Source organism: Oncorhynchus clarkii, chromosome 26 (assembly GCF_045791955.1).
Source record: "Oncorhynchus clarkii lewisi isolate Uvic-CL-2024 chromosome 26, UVic_Ocla_1.0, whole genome shotgun sequence".
Taxonomy (NCBI): domain Eukaryota; kingdom Metazoa; phylum Chordata; class Actinopteri; order Salmoniformes; family Salmonidae; genus Oncorhynchus; species Oncorhynchus clarkii.
Window position 1 is genome coordinate 38,777,419 of NC_092172.1, and position 6,793 is coordinate 38,784,211.

Below are 6,793 nucleotides of genomic sequence, written 5' to 3' on the forward strand. Positions count from 1 at the left end.
AGTAGGAGGACTAGGCCCTAGGTGACCAGAATAATGAAATGGTGTTCCCACTGAATTGGCTACAATACTGGCTTAAGCCACGACCCACTACAACACCAGTCATTTTTAAATGGAACCTTTATTTAACTAGGCAAGTCAGTTAAGAACAAATTCTTATTTACAATGACGGCCTACACCGGCCAAACGCTGGGCCAACTGTGAGCCGCCCTATGGGACTCCCAATCACTGCTGGTTGTGACACAGCCTTGATTCAAGCATTTCACTACACTCGTATTAACATCTGCTAACCATGTGTATGTGACAAATAACAATGTGATTTGATTTGATACAGCCTGGATTCAAACCAGGGCGTCTGTAGTAACGCCTCTAGCACTGAGATGCAGTGCCTTAGACTGCTGCGCCACTCGGGAGCCCACCATTTGGGAGACAAATAAGGTTATGATGCTCCGAGTCAGGAGAACAGTTAACTGAATACTGCCATTTCCAGACTTCTTTGTATGAATTCAGCGATGCCAAACACCCTGACTTAGTCAGGTGTACCCCACGTATTCACCCATATATTCAGTGGTGTAAAGTACTTCAGTAAAAATACTTTAAAGTATTATTTAAGTAGTTTTTTGGGGTATCTGTACTTTACTTTACTATTTAAATTTCTGACAAAATGTACTTTTACTTCAATACATTCCTATAGAAAATAATGTACTTTTAACTCCATACATTTTCCCTGGCTCCCAAAAGTACTCATTACATTTTGAATGCTCAGACAGGACAGCATTATGGTCCAATACACGCACTTATCAAGAGAACATCCCTGGTCATCTCTACTGCCTCTGATCTGGCGGACTCACTAAACAGAGAACATCCCTGGTCATCTCTACTGCCTCTGATCTGGCGGACTCACTAAACAGAGAACCTCCCTAAACAGAGAACATCCCTGGTCATCTCTACTGCCTCTGATCTGGCGGACTTGTGTGTATTGTGTTATTGTGTGTAAGTGATAACACCAAGTAAAACTGAAATAACCCAAAACAAAATAGAAATATCCATTAACAACCATCATATAGCTAAACACACATGTTTCATTTGTAAATGATGTCTGAGTGTTGGAGTGTGCTCCTGGCCATATCCGTAAAAAACAAGAAAACTATGCCGTCTGGTTTAATGTTAGGAATTTGAAATGATTTATACTTTAACTTTTGATGATACTTAAGTATATTTAACCCTCCTGCTGTGTGCTTATTTAACCCTCCTGCTGTGTGCTTATTTAACCCTCCTGCTGTGTGCTTATTTAACCCTCCTGCTGTGTGCTTATTTAACCCTCCTGCTGTGTGCTTATTTAACCCTCCTGCTGTGTGCTTATTTAACCCTCCTGCTGTGTGCTTATTTAACCCTCCTGCTCCTGCTTATGACATTTAGATTATGTAGTTAATTTAATCTGATTGTCATAAGGTTCCATGATTTTGTCCACACAGGGCATCTGAACACACAAAATACATTTGGATGATTTTCACAACATTTTGGGTATTTTTGTACACCTGTGGTGTTCCTGGTCAAAAATGACCGGTCATTAGAAATGAATAGGTGAGACTACAATTAGTGTATAAAATTGAGTTCAGGCATATACCCATTCATCAGATGGACACACTTCCTCTCCCAGACCCCCACATGCATGTGTGTTTGAGCACACACACACACACACACAACTCACTCCCCTTCTTGGCTTCCATGGCAACCCCCAAGGGAACCTTTCCTCAATAGAATCTTTCCCCCACAGGAACCACACCTGTTGGCATTCTCACAAACAATCGCCACATTGTTTCAATGATACATAGACATTTTCACACAGCTCTGGTATATAAAGCTTTATTGAGGCCTTGCTCACAATTCATTCTGTGGCAGCACAATGGCCAAACGATATGCTGTATGTGAGGCTCTTGATCATATCTTTGATCATGACACTAGTGAGGAGGAGGGAGTCCTTGTTAAACTTTGACACAATGTAGTCTGTGATAAATAGCACAATATGTTTATTCTGAGTATTTGTTATGGTCAAAATAATCCATACATTATGTTTTTTTTCAACTCAAAACCCAGTTTTATGAGCTCAGGTCAATGAGGCCTACAGGCCATAAATAGCAAATAGAAATACAAAACTTGTAATGTTCACAAGAACTTATGTTGATGAAAATATCTAACACAACATTAGGTGATAATATATGTATTATTATGGATCTATAATCAGCTATAATGGGGCGGTAATTTTGGACCGGGAACACAGAATGAATTAACATGAAACGAACAGGAGGGTTAACACCAAATACTTGTAGACTTTACCTCAAGTAGTATTTTACTGGGTGACTTTTACTTGAGTCATTTTCTATTAAGGTATCTTTACTTTTACTACAGTATGCCATTTGGGTACTTTTTCCACCACTGCATATATTTCTCCCTGGTTTAGCATCCTCCCTCCCTTCTTTGGACACTGTTAACAACCCTCCAGACGAGCTTCAATGCCATACAACTCTCCTTCCGTGGCCTCCAATTGCTAAGTAAAACTAAATGCATGCTCTTCAACCGATCGCTGCCTGCACCTGCCCGCCTGTCCAACATCACTACTCTGGACGGCTCTGACTTAGAATACGTGGACAACTACAAATACCTGGGTGTCTGGTTAGACTGTAAACTCTCCTTCCAGACTCACATCAAACATCTCCAATCCAAAGTTAAATCTAGAATTGGCTTCCTATTTCGCAACAAAGCATCCTTCACTCATGCTGCCAAACATACCCTTGTAAAACTGACCATCCTACCGATCCTCGACTTCGGCAATGTCATTTACAAAATAGCCTCCAATACCCTACTCAATAAATTGGATGCAGTCTATCACAGTGCCATCCGTTTTGTCACCAAAGCCCCATATACTACCCACCACTGCAACCTGTATGCTCTCGTTGGCTGGCCCTCGCTTAATACTCGTCGCCAAACCCACTGGCTCCAGGTCATCTACAAGACCCTGCTAGGTAAAGTCCCCCCTTATCTCAGCTCGCTGGTCACCATAGCAGCACCCACCTGTAGCACACGCTCCAGCAGGTATATCTCTCTGGTCACCCCCAAAACCAATTCTTCCTTTGGCCGCCTCTCCTTCCAGTTCTCTGCTGCCACTGACTGGAACGAACTACAAAAATCTCTGAAACTGGAAACACTTATCTCCCTCACTAGCTTTAAGCACCAGCTGTCAGAGTAGCTCAGATTACTGCACCTGTACATAGCGCATCTATAATTTAGCCCAAACAATTACCTCTCCCCCTACTGTATTTATTTATTTTACTCCTTTGCACCCATTATTTCTATCTCTACTTTGCACATTCTTCCACTGCAAATCTACCATTCCAGTGTTTTACTTGCTATATTGTATTTACTTCGCCACCATGGCCTTTTTTTTGCCTTTACCTCCCTTATCTCACATTGTATATAGACTTATTTTTCTACTGTATTATTATTGACTGTATGTTTGTTTTACTCCATGTGTAACTCTCTGTTGTTGTATGTGTCGAACTGCTTTGCTTTATCTTGGCCAGGTTGCAGTTGTAAATGAGAACTTGTTCTCAACTTGCCTACCTGGTTAAATAAAGGTGATCTCAACTGGCCTACCTGGTTAAATAAAGGTGTTCTCAACCAGCCTACCTGGTTAAATAAAGGTGTTCTCAACTGGCCTACCTGGTTAAATAAAGGTGTTCTCAACCAGCCTACCTGGTTAAATAAAGGTGTTCTCAACTAGCCTACCTGGTTAAATAAAGGTGATCTCAACTGGCCTACCTGGTTAAATAAAGGTGAAAAAAAATAAAAAATAAATAATTACTTGTAGTTGTCTCACCTGGCAGCCATCTTGTCTCCACAACAGTGTTTATAAGGGCTGTCCTGGTAAACAGGTCTATCTGAGGGGAACAAGGGAGGCATTGTAAATATTTATAAAGCCTCCAAACCGTTGTTCTCTGTCCCTGCAATGCTCTGCCTAAAGTACATTAACAAACACTGTAAGCACTGTGCATGAATCTTTTATGACCTTCGGACGCCAGATAAAATGAAAGACAACAGAGGGTTGCAGCAGTGAGCGCATGGCAACACTGGAATCAATCAGCTGTCAGCCCCAGTGTGTTGAAAGCCAAGCTGGGCTGAGCTGAACTTTGTCTCTCCTAGAGCTATATCTCCCCCCGGGTGCTGTGTTAGTGTGTTTGGGTGCTAACGGGAAGGAAGACCCTCTGGTGTCAAGGCAAACTGGAGTGTTTGCTGGAAAGCAATGAGATGCTTGCTTAGGGGGCAGGCACAACCTGAATCTGACTGAATTTAGGGAATGTCGGAGAGGGAGGAGATAACTGTCCAGCTGGGGATTTATGGAGGTCAGTTTTATGAGGCATTTTAAGTCAATGGCAAGTCAGTTAAGAACAAAGTCTTATTTACAATGACAGCCTACCAAAAGGCAAAAAGCCTCCTGTGGGGACAGGGGTTGGGATTTAAAAAATACAGATATATAAAATATAAATATAGGACAAAACACACATCACGACAAGAGAGACAACGATACATAAATAGAGACCAAAGACAACAACATAGCAAGGCAGCAACACATGACAACACAGCTTGGTAGCGACACAACATGACAACAACATGGTAGCAGCACAAAACATGGTACAAATATTATTGGGCACAGACAACAGCACAAAGGGCAAGAAGGTAGAGACAACAATACAGCACCTGAAGCAGCCACAAGTGTCAGTAAGAGTGTCCATGATTGAGTCTTTGAATGAAGAGATTGAGATAAAACTTGTTTGTGTGTTTGTTGCAGCCCGCTCCAGTCGCTAACTGCAGAGAACTGAAAAGAGGAGAGACCCAGGGATGTCTGTGCTTTGGGGACCTTTAACAGAATGTGACTGGCCGAACGGTGACCGTATTACCGCCACACCGGTGGTCACGAGTAGGACTGTTACGATGACCGTATTACCGCCACACCGGTGGCCACCAGTAGGACTGTTACGGTGACCGTATTACCGCCACACCGGTGGCCACCAGTAGGACTGTTACGGTGACCGTATTACCGCCACACCGGTGGTCACAAGTAGGACTGTTACGGTGACCGTATTACCGCCACACCGGTGGTCACGAGTAGGACTGTTACGATGACCGTATTACCGCCACACCGGTGGCCACCAGTAGGACTGTTACGGTGACCGTATTACCGCCACACCGGTGGCCACCAGTAGGACTGTTACGGTGAACGTATTACCGCCACACCGGTGGCCACCAGTAGGACTGTTACGGTGACTGTATTACCTCCACACCGGTGGTCACAAGTAGGACTGTTACGGTGACCGTATTACCACCACACCGGTGGCCACCAGTAGGACTGTTACGGTGACCGTATTACCGCCACACCGGTGGCCACCAGTAGGACTGTTACGGTGACCGTATTACCGCCACACCGGTGGCCACCAGTAGGACTGTTACGGTGACTGTATTACCGCCACACCGGTGGCCACCAGTAGGACTGTTACGATGACCGTATTACCGCCACACCGGTGGCCACCAGTAGGACTGTTACGGTGACCGTATTACCGCCACACCGGTGGCCACCAGTAGGACTGTTACGGTGACCGTATTACCGCCACACCGGTGGTCACAAGTAGGACTGTTACGGTGACCGTATTACCGCCACACCGGTGGTCACGAGTAGGACTGTTACGATGACCGTATTACCGCCACACCGGTGGTCACGAGTAGGACTGTTACGATGACCGTATTACCGCCACACCGGTGGCCACCAGTAGGACTGTTACGGTGACCGTATTACCGCCACACCGGTGGCCACCAGTAGGACTGTTACGGTGACCGTATTACCGCCACACCGGTGGCCACCAGTAGGACTGTTACGGTGACCGTATTACCGCCACACCGGTGGCCACCAGTAGGACAGTTACGGTGACCGTATTACCGCCACACCGGTGGCCACCAGTAGGACTGTTACGGTGACCGTATTACCGCCACACCGGTGGCCACCAGTAGGACTGTTACGATGACCGTATTACCGCCACACCGGTGGTCACGAGTAGGACTGTTACGGTGACCGTATTACCGCCACACCGGTGGTCACGAGTAGGACTGTTACGGTGACCATATTACCGCCACACCGGTGGTCACCAGTAGGACTGTTACGGTGACCGTATTACCGCCACACCGGTGGTCACCAGTAGGACTGTTACGGTGACCGTATTACCGCCACACCGGTGGTCACCAGTAGGACTGTTACGGTGACCATATTACCGCCACACCGGTGGTCACCAGTAGGACTGTTACGGTGACCGTATTACCGCCACACCGGTGGTCACCAGTAGGACTGTTACGGTGACCGTATTACCGCCACACCGGTGGTCACCAGTAGGACTGTTACGGTGACCGTATTACCACCACACCGGTGGTCACGAGTAGGACTGTTACGGTGACCTTCTCAAGGCAGTAAATTCCACATGACCGTAGTCATGGTAATTAGGCTTCTCCGAGCTCTGAAGCTGCTGGGGCCTACTATATATATATATAGATGTATTTCTTTACTTATAGATTCTATTTCTTATAACTTTCCTCATATTAAGCACATTGCTTCTCTTTACAACAGGAGTTTAGCCTACCTGTCTGGCATGAAAACGAACCGCTGGAAAAGCATCTTCCATTCGCTATTTCAGCGCATAGATGACATTGAGACAGGTGCATGATAATGGTCTAAATCAAAACAAATCTCACACTT